Source organism: Ambystoma mexicanum, chromosome 2p (genome assembly GCF_040938575.1).
Source record: "Ambystoma mexicanum isolate Mex_15411 chromosome 2p, UKY_AmexF1_1, whole genome shotgun sequence".
Lineage (NCBI taxonomy): Eukaryota > Metazoa > Chordata > Amphibia > Caudata > Ambystomatidae > Ambystoma > Ambystoma mexicanum.
In genome coordinates this window covers 1,229,773,494-1,229,790,386 of record NC_090923.1, presented here as the reverse complement: position 1 = coordinate 1,229,790,386, position 16,893 = coordinate 1,229,773,494, and the positions used below count along the sequence as shown (strand labels likewise).

At 48.9% G+C, this 16,893-nt stretch overlaps 1 protein-coding gene across 4 annotated transcripts in view; it reads right to left on the bottom strand.

Moving 5' to 3' along the window:
• WIPI2 (WD repeat domain, phosphoinositide interacting 2) overlaps positions 1–16,893 on the bottom strand; it is a 619,932-nt gene that overhangs the window by 465,688 nt on the left and 137,351 nt on the right. The gene's annotated exons all lie outside the window — the stretch shown is intronic.

Genomic DNA, 16,893 nt, shown 5'->3' with positions numbered 1-16,893 from the left:
ATATACCAGAACCACAACTAGCCCCTGAAGTCTCACCCGCTCTCCCTTACCAAGACCTTCCCTCTCCCGTGCAGGCACTTGTTCACTGCACTTGCACGGTCCAACTGTTTTTCATAAACATCATATACCATATAATAAAAGGCCAGATGTATGTTTGTCCGAAGCCATTCTGTCAGTTTTGCCGATTATCACTGGAAGAGGGAGCTGTTGCCTTACGCATACAACAATAAGACTTATAGGTGAACTAAATGTTTATTTCAACAATGACATACAATTAGCTACAGAAAAGGCACAAGAAAGGGATACCACTAACAGCATACTCCAAGTTGCATACACTAAGAAAATATATAAATATTTGTTAAACAAAGAGACATTTATTTGATTAAGCACTTTTTCTCAGCAAAATAAATTACTTGTTTTAATGTACTTATGTATTATGTAATTATTCATTGTAATATGTCTTGTATGTATAATATCAGAAAATATATACATCAAAATACAGAAATTCATTTGATTAAGCACCATTTCTCCAACAAAATGAAATTACTTTTTTAATGTGTTTCTTGGTATCATATGGCACAAGTTACTTACTTGTAACTATTGTTCTCCAGCATAGGTCTGGCATGGATTCACATGCTTATGAATATTCCCCGTCATCAGGATGGGAATCCTCGGTAAAAGAAAAACAAACAGTTTCACTTTCACCTACAAAACTGTATTTCTCCCATAAACCAGTCACTGTCCTCTGGGTCATACTACCCCCAGCCAATGACAGTCTTCTCCCTAAGCCCCTCCCCTGGCAGCCATCTTCAGATTTGGTAAGCACGTAAAGTGGCAGTATGACCAAGAAGAGCCGTAGAGGGGAAGGAGGGAGGGCTTGAATGTGAATCCATGCCAGACCCATGCTGGAGAACAATAGTTACAGGTAAGTAACTTGTTCCATGTCCAGCATGGGGTCTGGCATGGATTCATATGCTCATGAATAACGAATGCACAGCAGTACAACATTACCCAACCACAGGATGTGGCAAGGCTCAGCAGAAACAATTCACCCTTACCTCTAGAACAGACTCACCTCAAGCAAATAGGTTGCTTAGCACTACTTGGCCGACTCTGGACTCCTCCCTGGAATCCCTGTCGATGCAGTAGAACTTCGTGAAGGTGTGCGTGGACCTCCAGGTAGCAGCCCTGCAGATGTCCAGCAGGTGCACATCAGCCAGGAACGTCCTCGTTGTAGCAATCGCGCTGGTGGAATGGGGTCTAGGACGGCCGGGAAGCAGTCGGTTCGCCAACCAATGACAGTGTATGATGCAGCCAGAGAGCCATCGTGAGATGGAAGCCTTGGACAAAGCCTTCCCATGGTTCACAGGACCAAAGTTCACAGACAGCTGTGAAGTCTTTTGAAAGCTCTTTCTGCATCTCACGTAGAACTTCAGGACACAAGCAGTGTCCAGTGAGTGCAAGGCTCTCAGTCAGAGATGAAGGTTTCGGGAAAATAAAAAAACGGATAAAGGTTCATTGAGGTGGAATTTCGACAGAACCTTCGGCATGAAAGAGGGGTACGTCTGCAACACCACCCTCGATTTGTGGAAAGTCAGGTATGGCTGTTGCAGGACAGGGCCTGTATCACCCATCCTCCTGGCAGAGGGGATGGCCACAAGGAAAGTAGTTTTTCCGCAAGAGGACCCTTTGAGCGGCCTGATGCATTGTCAGAACCACTTTGAGTTCACATGCTGGGTTAGGTGCCTTCACCGGCGGTAAAGATCGAAAAAGTCCTTTGAGGAATTCCTTGACGAGCAGATAAGACCAAAGTGAAGACGTTCCTGGAGACCTGGTGTAGTGGGAGATAGCCGCCAGATGTACTCTGATCGAGGCATGCACCAGTCCATTCTTGGCCATGGATAGCAAGAATGAAAGAATCTGCAGGGCAGTGGCCCTCAGAGGGGTAATATTCTGCGACCGACACCACATAGCGAAACGCTTCTACTTGTGCCCGTAGCACTTCACCGATGACCTGGCGAGGACCTCTTTGCAGTCTGCCGGCAACTCATATCCTCTAAACTCTAGGGCTGCAGGAGCCAAGCCCTCAGTTTAAGCGATCATGGGTCGTGATGCAGGATTGCACCTCCTTCTCTGGTGAGGGGGACCGCTGGTAGCTTGACTGGTGGCGACGCCGACAAACTGAGAAGGCATGGATACCAAATCTGCCTCAGCAACGCTGGGGCGAGGAGTATCATCCTGCACTGACACTGTCCGAGTGTGTTGATGACTCATAGCAGGAGAGGGAACAGAGGAAACGCGTACAGAAACATTCCTTCTCACAGGAAGGAGAATGCGTCGCCCAGGCTCCTCAGCTGATGGAATGTGCTGGCGAACCTCTGGCATTTAGAGTTCGCCGCCGTTGCCAAAAGGTCGATCTGGGTCCTGCCTCACTTTGCGAAGATGTGGTCCACCTGGTCCTGCCAAAGTTCCCACTTGTGGCAGGAGTGCACCTCCATGCTGAATGAATCCGCAATGGTGTTCTTTTATTTCCCAAACTTTCTTTATTATTTCAAGAAACCAAACACTGAAATGAATAAACAGTCACCCCCCAAGCCCCCCCATCCTAAACTCCCCAAATACATACCAGAACATAACCCATTCAGAGTCCATTTTAATACCGCCTTGAGCCACCTTTGTACTGTCCCTGTAGTTATCCCTCACATATACAGTGTAGTCCAGCACAGCAGCATACATGTTCCTCTTCCCTCTTAACTGTCTGGCGTGGTAACAGGGGAGTGAACTGCCTGCGCCATATCCATTTGAAATTGCCTATACGGAGCCCAATAATCTAACGGCCGACTAGCACTTGGAAGCGTTGAAGCGAACATGGTTTCCCGCCGTTCACATAAGTCCATACAGTTCAGCCATTTACCGAAGGTGGGAGGGGGGGGGCCACCTTCCCCCATGCTCTAGCCACGGACTAGATACCTAGCCATCACGGATGCCATACCCATTTTCAGTACGGCTACCCCCCTCAATCAATGCCAAAAGGCATATTTCAGGTAAACATACTTGTACTGATGGTAACATCAACAACATGGCCTCTTCAATTTTCCCCCAGAAAGTCCTAAGTCTTGGGCAGCTCCAACACACGTGATAAAAGTCAGCCCGCTCAACCCCACATCGTTTACAAACCGATGAACGATTCGGAAAGTATCGACTAAGGGTGAGCAGGGTGTGGTAGGCCTGATGTATGAACTTGTAGTGAATTTGCCTATACCGGGAGTTCAGAGAAATAGGTCGTGTTTGTGTGCAAACGTACTCCCATTGGTCCTCCCCCAGTGTTTTCCCAAGAGAGGCCTCCCAATTGGTCTTGAATGAAAGCTCTCGCATCACCCTCCCCCCTCTTACCATCGTGTAGATAGTGGATACTACCTTGGCAGATGATGTGGGGCGGACTATAGAGCACAGGGCCGGTTGGCGGAGTGGTGCACGTGGGAAATCCGGCTATTTAATCTTAAGGATACTCTGCAGCTTATAGTACTGAAGCAAGGTCAATGCATCCGCACCTCCTCTAGCCTCAAGTTCGACCCATAGTATAAACCGCCCGTCCTGCACTAAATCCCCCAGGATTTGTATTCCGAGCGCCTGGAACCGTTCCTAAACGGATCTCTCAAACGTAAGCGGAATCCCCATTACATTATACACTGGCCGCTCAGGCACACAATGCGGAACAGATTGCAATAACATGTTGATCCTCTCCCAGGCCCTACAGGTTATCTCCACCGGTTGAACCTCCTCCCTCGATACTGCATCTGTTACTCCACAGCATACCCAAAAGAGTGGAGAGAGGAGCACGAGCCTTGGCTAGCCTAACATGCGGAATCGCTGTGTCCGGGGAGTCCCAACCAGATAGGTACTGCACCTGGGCAGCCAGATAATAAAGATATACATCTGGGTATTTCAAGCCCTCTCACCATACGGTCTGGTGAGTATCATATGCGACCCTAGATTGCTTGCCCGCCCACACCAACTTTGTCATTAATTTCTTAATACGAGCCCAATAACTTGCCGGGGGCCATATTGGTACATTATATACATAAAGAAGCCTGGGCAGTATCACCATTTTCACCAAAGCGATTCGGGCAGCCCAAAACAAAGGAAGCCATATCCACACCTCCACTTTCTGGTCTAAGCTCTCCAGCGAGCGAAGGTAGTTATCTTTATATAGCTTATCTTTGAACATGGACACAATAATACCAAGGTAACGGATGCCATCCGGACACCACCGAAATTCCTCACCCACATCCGCCCTCTGAACTACCGGAGTTAAAGGGAGCACCTCCAACTTCTCCCAGTTAATCCTAAATCCAGACAGTTCCCCAAATTTAGCCACCTCCTGCATCAATGGGGGCAAGTTCTGGCGTGGATGCTTAACATAAAGAAGAACATTGTCAGCATATAAAGATATTATGGACAGATGCGAGTATGCATATATACCTCTCTGCGCATGGGAATATCTAACATGGCATGCCAGAGGCTCCATTGCCAGCGCAAATAAAACCGGGGAAAAAGGGCACCCCTGCCTCGTGCCTCACGAGGGATATATCTACGCAGAGACTAGACCATTAGTGTAGACCGCTGCCCAGGGTACCGAATATAGGAGCTTAATCCATTTAATACACATGAGACCCAGACCAGACCGACGGAGAACCTCGAACGGAAAAGGCCATTTTACCGAATCAAACGCCTTTTCTGCGTCCAAGGCGGCCACCACCATCGGTATGTCTGGGTTGACGTTATGCAACAGAGTGACTAGGCGCCGAAGATTGTTTTGTGTAGAACGCCCAGGGATAAATCCCGCCTGATCCGGCAGTACCAAGGCAGGCATATGGGGAAGTAGCCGCTTAACAAGAACCTTAGCCAGGATTTTATTGTCTGTGTTCATAAGCGAAAGTGGTCTGTAAGATGATAAACGCTGGGGGTCCTTCCCTGGCTTCAACAGTACAGTGATCAGCGCGCATCTGGTGGACTCAGGAATAATACCGTTGGCCGTAGCACTATCATACATAGCCAGGAGGTGAGGGGTGACCAAGTCTATGTAGGCCTTATAGAATTCGGCCGTAATGCCGTCTACCCCCGGGGCCTTCCCAATGGGGAGCGACTTTATAGCCTCACGATCCTCTTCTTCCGTAATAGGCTCGTTAACAGCGCCGCCCTGTTCCGGATAAAGTCAGCCCAGCGCCACCTCATCCAAATAATGCAGTAATGCATCATGCCCAGACGTGGGCAGCGACGTGTATAACTGTTCATAATACCGCCAAAACCTCATTTATCCCCTCTTGATCCCGTATACAACCCCCGTCGTCCCCCTCTATTTCAGTTATGCCAGTAGATGGCCACTCTTTACGAATAGCCCAGGCCAGTGTCTTACTAGGTCTATCACCTTCCCCATATTTCACTGCTTGTATTGGGTCTCCGAGGTATCTATCCTCACCAATCACCAACTCCTGCAGCCTCTCCCTAAGCCGCTTCAATTCCTTGTGAAGTTCAGGATTATCCTGGGTACTCTGCTTCAATTCCCCCTCCCTGATCTCGCCCTCTAGTTTCCTCATGGACCTTCTAATGGTTTTCAACACTCCACCTTCGCTGGAAATGCAGCACCCCCGTATATAAACCTTAAACGTTTCCCACACCATGCCAGGGTCTGGGACTGACAATCCTGTAGGCGCCCGGCATCTGCTGTCTTATCACATAAGAATTTCAACCCTCCAAAGTTCCACACAATCTGCCAGGACGCAGCGTTCCACAGTGTATGGAGAGGCCGCCCCCAACAGCACGCTGCCCCCGCAGAGGCGCCCCACCAGTCACCGCCTTCCAGGGGAGCAACGCCGACCGTACCACTCCCCCCACACCAGCAGCAACCAGTAGTCGCCCGCCTGCAGGGCTGGAGCAGGCAGGTCCCTCTAAGAACTCCGCCCGCAGCAGATGTCACACACTCCTCACCGGCTTCGCTGCCAAATTATGCTGCCGGGCTCCCTTCTGCCTCTCCGGAACATGCCCCAGCCATCCTCCGACACACAGGTCGGCCGCTGTCACCACGCTCTCCGCGGCCCGCCGAAGATGGGAAGACAGCCCTCCCCCCCCCCCACTTACCTCCGCCTGAGGCCGCCGCACTGCTCCCCTCAGCCACAGTCTCCCAAGGGGGAGATCTCACCGGTGCACCGACACCTGCCTGCCCGGGAAGTCCAGAGACACTTCCCCGATGCGCCCGAGTGATGGGGAGTAGGGGGACAGGATATTGAAAGAGGATATATAATGGTCGTTGCCGGAGCTTTTCAGGCAGCGGCCATCTTGGTAAGCTGCACAACAGCACCCCCCGCAATGGTGTTCTTGACTCCCGCTAGGTGAAACGGGACAAGGAACATTTCTTGTCCGACAGCTCAGCGCTACAGTTCCTGCGCTTCTTTGGAGAGAGCCAGGGAGAAAGTTCCCCCTTGTTTCCTGATATAGAACATCATGGTGGTGTTGGAGTGTGACGATCCTCACCACCTTGCCCTTCAGAGACGGAAGGAACAACTTGAGGGCCCAGAACACTACCCATAGCTCTAGGATATTGATATGGAGATCCTTCATGCCACAGGCCTGTGGCTGCCGGAGGGGAAGACGTCCAGTGTGGGCTCCCCAGCCTTCCAGTGAAGCATCCGTTATGACCGTCTCATGGAATGGAGGGTTCTGAAACCCTGTGACACGGGCGATGCTGGAGCGGTCGCCCCACCAACTTATCGACTGACGGAACTCGTCGTCCAGAGTGATCTTTTCTGTGAAGTTCCCAGACACCTGCACCCAGTGAGATTCCAGGAATTCCTGAAGAGGTTGCATCTGTAACCTGATGAGGTAGATGAAAGACATCACGCCGAGCAACGAGTTTATGGTCCGCACCGTGGCCGTCCACTTCGGCAACAGCTGCTGCACCTTCCCCCGAATGGCCACTACACTCTCCTCCAAGGGCAACGCTAGGCAGGATACTATATCGAGTCTGGCTCCCAGGAACAGCGCGTTCTGCGATGATGTCAAGCAGGACTTTGGATAATTGATGGAGCATCCCATATATGTCAGCAGCTTGATGGCCGCCTCGATGTGTCCGATGGCCAACTCCTGCGAGCCAGTTGTCGAGGTACGGGTATGCGTGAAACCCCCACAGACGCAGATGGGCCTCCACCAGTGCCAGGCACTTCGGGAACACTCTGGGGGCTGATTTTAAGCCGAAGGGCATGACCTTGAACTGGTAGCACTGTCCCTGCACTACGAAGCGTAGAAACTTGCTGTGTTTCCTGTAAATGGGGACATGGAATTAGGCATCCTCCAGGTCCAGCGATGTCAAGAAATCCCCTCTTTCCAATTGGCCTAGAACATGCTGGAACGTGACCATCCTGAATTTCTGAGACTTGAGGTGCTTGTTTAGATGTCGCAGGTCTAGAAGGGGCATCCAGCACCACCCCCCTCCATCTTCTTTCTTATCAAGAGGTATCTGGAGTAGATTCCGGAGCCCCTGAGTCTCTGGGGAACCAGCTCTATCGCCCCTTTTCGCAGCATGGCCCGTACTTCCACCAAAAGCTCAGGGATGTGTTGCTATAGAAGGGACACCGGCAGAATCCACGGACACGTGTGCTGAAATTCCAGGGCATGTCCATGGGCGAGAGCGTCCAGCACCCATCGTGCAGTGATCCTTTTCCACTCGCTGACGAACCTAGTCAGCAGGCCTCCCACCGGGGTGCACGGGTGGGGGCCAGACTCCTTGGCCGGTTCAGGCCGATTTCGTTGTCGGCATCCTACGTTGCTGGTGACAATGACACTGAACTCCTCATGTAGGCCTTGGAACGGCCTCTGTGGGCTTCCTGGGTCATGGATATGGAAGGGTGACGGTACAAGGAGGAGAAACCTTTTAACGACCAGCCCAACTTTCCCCTGGGAGAACGAAAGGAAGAGTGGTGCTGTTGGAGGGTGAACAGGGCACAGGATGCATCTGTATCCGCTTTGATGGCCTGCAGGGATTCGTCAATGGCCTCCCTGAAAATTTCATCTCCGTCAAAAGGCATGTCCAGTACCTTCGTTTGGACCTCTGGACGTAAATGTGTGGCTTTCAGAAGGCAAGACACTGTTCCCAATCTGTTGGAACCCCTTATCGGCAACATCCAACGCCACTGTGATGGCAAGATATGACGCCATCTCTCCCCTCCTGGAACAGGGCGATCTCCTCCATCCTCTAGTCATCAGAGAGAAACTACAGGATAAGCCCCAACTTCTACCACAGCTCCCTGTCGTATCTTGCTAGGATAAGGCGTTGGCAGCCTTGATGGTGGACGCCACAGGGTATATTACCTTTCTCCCCATGGGGTCCAACTTACTCCCCTCGCTGTCCGGCGGGACTGGAGACGGGTTAGATGACGGCTTCCTCGCGGTCGCCGAAACCACTGAGTCCGGGATGGTTGCAACCTCAGGCACTTGGGGCGGATTCCGGTATCCAGTACTTCTTCTCCAGCATATCTCGCTTGGCTGAAGACATGAAAGGATTCTTCAAGAGGGCTAGGGCCTCCTCACACACGTTGTCCATGAGGGGTACCGCCACAATTGTTTTCCTCTTGGCCTCGCGCCTCTGGTAGAGGAAACCTTCTTCCTGGTGTCCTTGGGCATGAGCTGGAACAGCTCGGAAGCTTTGGCGATCAAAGAATGGAGCGATCCCACATCGTCCGATGGGGACGCCCTAGGCTACAGGGACTTGATGCCCGCTCCGATGATATCGTCGTCCATTGCTGTGGTCGTTTCCGTCCTTTACCAGTGTCTGGGTATGCTGGGGGAGACGGAACCAGAAGCAGGTGTGAAGGCTGAAAAGGGGGTATCGGATGGTGCTTTCTTTTCTTCGTCTGTGTTTGATCGGCCTGGGGGACCATTGGAACAGGCCATTGCGGCATCATCATCTGGATCTCCGACACCAAGGTGAGGAGGGTTGATGAGATGTCCAGAGACACCCTCCTCCTCGCTGTCGTCCTCTTCCATGTTTTCGTGGACAGTGTGTAGGGACTCCATATCCCTGTTCTCTGTGGATGAAATTTCCATGGCTTGGGCCACGGCCTGGGACTGATCCGGGGCATCCTTGCCCCCCCCTTTGTTCCACCCTGAGGGGCTGGAACCGGGTTCTGAGGCGGTGTCCCCTTCTCCTGAGTGCCAGTAGACCTTGTCAAAGTCACCACCGCGGCATCTTGCCTCAGAGGGATACCTTTGGTGCTGTGGGCTCTACCCTCTCGTGGTCAGCCCCTTTAGCTTTCGAAAGAGCAGCCGCCACCAGCTCCATCGTCGACAAAGGCCTTTCCTGTACCGCCTGGGCCTTCTTGGCCAGCTCTGCATACTTCTCCTCCAGCCGTGGCTTCTCTGGCTTCTCCACAGCTGTAATGCTCGAGCTAAAATATGGTGCTGGTGTGCAGTGCATTCTGGGGGCACTCTGAGCCATAATGGATATTTGCTCCATACCCCAGTGAAAGCTGAACTTGTACATAGATATTCAGCATTGTTAGCAGTATTTACTGGAAAGACATCTATTTAACATTCATTGCTTAGGTTGGTCTGCATGGCTCATGGAAGGACTAAGTGCTCGCAAAAACTGGGATCCGCAGGGGCAGGCTGGTACCCGATAAGGTTGCTATGGGCACTGTCAAAGTTGTGGATGAGTTACAGAGCTGTTTTCTTTGCCGTTTAGAGAAAGAGAAGCGCTCTGCTCCTTAAGGTTACCGTGGGTCACTCCGGCCAGGGACTGACAGTTAGCTGCCAATGCGCAGGCACTCATGCCAGAAGTTTCAACAAAATGCCACCCCGCTCTGTGGGGGGCTTATAATGATGCTTCTGGCAAGATGAGGAATGAAGGTACACCCACAGTGATTCATTTACTTTAAATTACTGTCTTTCCTGTGATTTATTTGTTAATTGTTTTTCCTTTATGTATGCTTGAATATGAATAAATAGCCATATAAGAGCCAACTATCTTCTAACCACGTGTGTATGTGTAAATCATTGCCTTGCCTACCTGCGTCCAAGATTTGCTCTGCAGTGTACTGGTGATAAAAATATATACATCTGTGCACTTTTTGGCAGGCAAAACATGTTGGCACTGTGAGCAGGGTATTTGTGAAGCAGTATTCCAGATATCCAAGAGACCGCTGGTAGGCAAGATTTATATTGCAAGTGAAAGTTTGTTTGCATGTGGCAGTGAGCATCAGGCCGCCTCAATCAGTGTTCTCTGTGCGAGCATTAAGAGAGTGAAGGAGTGACTGTAGAAAAAGATGTTTGAAAATTATAACCATGAATAGTTTAAGAGAAAAAGGGCTTCTGCTGGCAGAGAATGTCCTGATGTCATGATTCCAGGGTGGGCCAAGATTCCATATGATAACTTAACCCGAGCCTGGGCATGTGGGGCAGGCCTAAGTGAACCATGGGATGAGGGTTTAGGAGACAAGCCCTGCAGAGGTGGCGTTTTGTTTACAGCAGGTTTCAGACAAGAAGAGAAAGGAATCTGCCACTCTTGGTAGACGGAACTGGGTCCTCTTACATGCTTATAGAAAGCTACACCAGAGGAGTTGAAAGAGGATATTTTAAGGCTGGAAAAAGAGCTAGTTGCAAAAAGACAGATTGCCTAATGCAGCAATTACAAATGAAGCTATTTAAGGACAAGGTTGATAGATATCAGAGCATAGCAGAGAGGGTAGCAGTCAGACCGGCTTGATATAAATATAGAAAGAGACAAGGGGGGGGTCAACCAAAGGAAAGTAGCCGCTGTAAGCGCTACAGCAGGTGTAGACTGGGACCCAAACACATGGAATGGAGACATCTTTAACTCAATCAGCTCCAAGGGCACCTTGGAGGGGAGACAGAATCTAAAGCAGAACTTAATCCAAAAATAGTGACCGCTAAGCCCATTAGAAGACGTCGTTCTGGACCCCATCCACATAATCCTGCGGGCAGTCGTAGATTTAACCAAGCTAGAAGATTACACTCAGATGTTGGGGAAATAATTACTCGTCTAAGGCAAAAGTCAGGGGAATCTTTGCTGGCATGGATGGCGAGGCTTTTGGATGGAGGGGCAGCAGGGTTATTGGTAGATGCGACGGGTTCTCTGCACATCTTGCCTTTGTCAAATGACACCAATGTACAGGACATATGAAGAGCAGGGCCTCCCCCTGACAATAATGGTCAAGCTCCACAGGTGTGTCTGTTGCACCTAGCAGCCCAAGGTTATAATCGCAAGTATCCCATTACAACAGACTGGCCTAGTGAGGAAAAGAGGCGGTACACTTGAAAGAAGAGATTCAAAAGGTCAGCGAGCATGCTATGAAGGAGGCAATTCACGTAGATGAGCCAGGGCACATGGGGGTATTGCCGCTTTCAGTTTCAACCAGGAATGTGGTGATAAGAACTGCCCCACCCTCATAAAAAAGTGTCATCATGACCTTGCTCCTAGGTATGATGGGCAAATCCACTGATTAAGTAGTGGATACCATCCGGCAACTGGCAGACTTGGGGAAGTGGGACAAAAGTAAAGATAAACTGCGAGAGAGAGGAACGTGACGAGAGAAGAAGTAAAAGGTAGGAGGCAAGATAGTGGAGACTCCCAAGTGTCCAGAAAGGATATATTTTTAGCCTTTTTGAAAGATGGTGTGCCACGAGAAGAAATTGATGGCATTGAAACAAGGGCAATGTACGAGTTATATAAAAAGAGAGCTTGCAGCGAAAATCCGCTATTAACAAGTTAAGAGCGAAGTGGTGACTAAGTCACAGAGGGGATACCTCACCTTCAGCTCCCCCTGAGGGGGAACATGAAGAAGGGTTGATGGGGTCGATTGGGATCCCTTCCCCGTACCAGTCAACATATGCCGATATGAGGAAGGAGGTGAGGAGTGCCATGTTAGAGTCAGAATCGGGATACACTCATTCAAAATTGGACTAGGATTACGGCCAAGCTCCGGCAGCGTCTGCCTGCATAAAAGTTGATAGGCAACCTCATGTTAATGGCAAGATTTCTGGGGGGCCTGGAAATGCACAAGGGATGCAAGCATTGATAGACACCGGGGCGGAGGTCTCGGATTCATGGAAATCAGACAAAATTTAAAGGCAGACACTTTACCATTACATGGCTAGGGGGGAAGGAAACCCCCACAGTACAAACAGGAGTGGAGATGAAAATAGGCAATTTGACAAGGCAGAAATACCAAATGTTGATTGCCCCGATACCCGAGTACATATTTGGGTTTGACATTTTGGAAGGATTGAATCTGGAACTTGGAGGTAAAACTTGTACATCCATTACTGTAGGCAAATCAAAAATGCCCCCAATGCATGTGCCTTTGGCAACCAAGCGGGTAGCGATGAAGCAATACCGCATTCCTGGGCGGCATAAGGACATTTCAGACACCTTCAAAGGGCATCGAGAGATGGGGCCGAAGACCTGACAGAAAATACTGGAGTTCATCACTCCGATGAACAAAAAGCAAGCTCAGCAGTTCATAGGACTGTTGGGTTTCGGAGATTGCACACACCCCTTCTAAGGCAGATTTTTTCCCACTCTATAAAGTGACACGAAAGAAATAGGAGTGGGGGGAAGAGCAGCAAAGAGCATTTGATTTGGCAAAAGACACTGTGCAGCGGGTGCTTGATTTGTGGCCATTGAAGGAAGGCGAAGTGGAGTTAAATGTGTCTGTACAAGACAATTATAACAGAAGCTAAAGACCAAGTATCAATACTAGGTCACACGGCCGCTCTCTTAGGGGCCCAATCTGGGTACGTAGTTATTCAAAGCTCAAAGCGATATGAATAGGTATCCAAAATGTATAATGCTTAGTCAAAAAAATATAGATGAGTCTGTTTCATGGTTCAGTATCCAAAGTGATTATTTATCCGAAAGAAGTTCAAAACAAGAGCAGAAAATTTCACTAATGAATTCTTAGTGAGGGAGCAATTGCCACAATCCATACATAATTCAGACTGAAATATGCCAATGCATTTCAGAAATCATTTCCTTCTTCAGGGCAAGTCTAGTCATCAAAGTGGACATGTACAAACACATTATCATAATAAGCACATTTGTTGTAAAAAATAAAAAGAAGAAAAAGAAATTGTAACATACCGATCAGAAGTATTTTCAATGGATGGTGAACAGAAAAGACAAAATAAGAATACCCCATAAGTGATATGAAATGTCAATCAACAGCAACAAAAAGGCAATGTAGTTTAATTTTACCTTATTGGTGTGACAAGTGGTATAGAACCAAGCGTGTCTGCCCACAGGGATGGGCCAACAGCAATGTCGTAGACAGCAGTGGTAAATAATGTTTGTAACAAATCTTTAAGCACGTAGGGCGTGCAGATCCTCCTGTGTGTGGCTATACTTCAGTAACACAGACTGCCGTGTTAAGCCGTTGCCGGGACAATGGTACTTTTGTGGCACACGTAGCAACTTGAATCTAGTAGTCAAAAGAAAAGAGGATCAAATCAGATACCTCATTTCTTTACTGGCATGCGAGTGGATGCAATAGGATAGGAGCGGTGTGTTGAGCTTGAATCAAATACCTTTAAGCACAAGGAGAGTGCGAATCTTCCTACGTGTGGCTTCACTTCAGTAACTCAGACTGCCGCGTTGAACCGTTGATAAGATACAGGTTCATTTGTAGCACACGTGACCCCTTCGCATCTGTGAGTGGTCACAAGATGAGTTATGTGGCAGGTCTAGGATGATTTGGAGGGTCTGGCCAAGTGGACTCACCAGAAATGTGGGTACCTTGGAGAAAAAGCTATCAGATGGGCACAAGATTGAGGGATCAATATCCCTTTAGAGGTAGTGAACACACTCATTTTGCAATGTCCGGTGTGTCAACACCAACGGCATAGACCCATCCCTCAAACTGTCCAGGGTATGTTGCAAAGAGAAAGGTTACCAGGTCAAATGTGGTAGATTGATTATATTGGTCCTATGCCACTCAGCAAAGGCCGTCAGTATGCATGCACCATTGTGGATACATACTCCGGATATCTGGTGGGATTGCTGTGCAAACATGCTACAAAATTGACCACCATTAAGTTGTTAGATCAGATTACGCTGTATTACGGTGTACCCGTGCAAATTCAAAGTGACAATGGGTCAGATTGTAAAGGCAAATTGATTGAGGAATATTGTCAGGAAAAGAGCATTGAGTGGGTGTGCCATGTCCCTTACCACCCAGAGGCTTCAGGTTTGATTGAGAGAATGAATGGGTTGTTGAAAGAACAGCTGCGCAAATCTGGCAATGGAAGTTTAGCAGGCTGCCGGTACTTGTGTTAAACAATAGACCAGTGAATAACCATGAGTCCCCATTGCTGCGATTAATGACTCCTGCTTAACAGACTCAACCCAATTCAGTTGGAGAGACTTTAATGTACTGGGAAATTAAACTGGGTTTTTTTTATATTTCTTTTTATTAGGTTTTACAAGACAAGAAAACAATACGAATATACATTAGCAGCACAAGCAGCAGGGCGTGAGAAGAACAATGTAGAGAATTGGCAATAGAGGCCACAACTGGAGCCTTGAAATTCTGAGACTGGAGGGTGGGGGGGCCTGGACTGTTTGGAGGATGCCAGCTTATGTTAGGGCACTCGACGATTCTCTGGACTCAGTGTTTATTCCTCCCACTTCCCCCATATTTTCTGAAATTTCCGGGGGCACCCTCTTCCGTTGTAGATCCTTCGTTCCAGGGTACAACATCTGTTGATTTCGTTGGACCATCGGTCTATGCATATTCTATTTGTGTAGCCACAGGTGGCGGCCGTTGATCTCTTTCCTGCCCCTAGTGCCACTCCCAGGATTGCTTTTTCGTATTTGGCGAAGTCTGTTTCTCTCCACACACATAAAATGTGTGTTCTTGCAATTGATTTTTTATAGATGTGTTATTAATATATGTTCTTTTGTAAAAGTTTTCTACAATTAAAAAATGATTAAAGAAATCTAAAACAAATGAATTCTGACATGCTGTTTTATGTCTAAAATATACACTCTTTAAATAGGGTTTTTGTCTTGGAGGGGATTATGCAGCGTTTTTCCGCATAAATGTATATGAATCAATTATAGGAGGATGTGCAATTTATCCACGGATAATTGCATTTTTTGTTTGGTCTTCCCACACACCTAGCAGTATCAATTTGGGGTCTCTTGGTATCAGGGATCCCATTATCCTGGAGAGTCTAGTGACACACGTTGCCCAAAATTCCTGCAGCACTTCTCACTCCCAGATCATGTGGAAAAGGGTGCCTTCTGCATCGGAGACATTCACCATCCTCGCCCTCCCCACCCCCCATTTAGCCATTATTGTTCTGGAGCAGTATGACCTGTATAGTATTCAGAGCTGTATCAGTCTCAACTTGGCATACATGCCTATTTCCCTGGGAAACATCAATGCCTCCACCCATTCCTCAGTCTCTAGTGTGCCTAGATCATGTTCCTAGTTCCCTTTCAGTTCCGTAAATTCCCTGGTGCCACAGGAGTTGAGTGCCTGATAGATCGTGGAGGAGACCTTAGAAGGAATGCGGTCCCGGAGAACATTTGTTTCTATGGGCAGGGCGGAGGGGGGAGGGGGGAGTGTTGCATTTGGGGACAGGCGGGTAGGTCAGCGGGATTTGGAAAATGGGTGTTGATAGCATGTGCTAGTTGTGCATGTCTGAAGCGGTCCATTTGTTGCAACCCGTATTTTGCATTTAGGATTTCAAAGTCTACAAGTCGCCCCTCCTGAATGACATCTGCCAATGTGTATTCCCCTTTCCTTTCCCAGGTCACAAAGTGTCCCATCTTTTGTATTTCGGGAAGGTGTGAGTTGTGCCACAAGGGCTGGATCAGTGTTGACCTGCTGCCCCATCCTATGTGCCTGTGCGCCTTCTCCCAGACGCGGCGAGTATGTAGTAACCCTTTTGGTATCCCTCTCAGGTTCTTGTTGTCGTCGTATAGTATCCTGAGGGGGGAAGGGGAGCTACTACTGCTCATTTCTACCCGAGTATGTGGGAGCCCTGGGTCACCATGCAGCCATTCATTTACTACCCCTGCTTGTGCGGCCCAAAAGTAAATGTGGATATTTGGTAGTCCTATGCCACCTTCCTACACGGAGCGCTGGAGCGTTCAGCGCTATGCAGGGTTGCTTCCCACCCCAGAGTAGTGTGCGTAGGGTCTTATCAATGGTTACGAATGTTTCGATGGGGATGGCAAGCGTAGCGTTTTGGAGGACCTATAGGAGCCTTGGAAGCGTCATTGTCTTAAACAGTGCCGCCTTTCCCAACAGCGATAGTGGGAGAGACTGCCTGTGCGAGACATCATTTAAGAACCTTTGCACCACTGGTTCTAGGTTTAGCCTGAGGAAGTCATCTAGCACCGCGCTGACCCATATGCCCAGGTAGGTGAAGCCCAGTACCGAGACAGGGTATGGACAGGGCTCTGGGATCGCCTCGTTCACCTCACCCCCCTGAACAGGGAGATATATTATTTTGTGTGTGTTCACCCAAAGTCTGCCGAAGTGTTGGTATTCTGCGAGGATTTGGAACACAATTGGGCAGTATATCACTGGATTGCCAAGGTATACAAGGAGATCATTCACAAACAGCAAGACGATCTTCTCCTCCCTTTGGCCAGGTGAACCCAGTCCAGTGCGTGTCTGTTCTTAGTTTAATCGCTAGAGGTTTGATTGCAAGAAGGAACAGTAGAGGTGAGAAGGGGCAGCCCTGTATGGTTCCTCGGCCCAGCGGGAACATTCTGCCTTTTTTCCCCATTTACCCTCACAAATGCTTTGTGAAGAATGTAAAGACGTTTAACCCATGACATGAAGCTCTGTCAGAATCCCATCCGCCTCA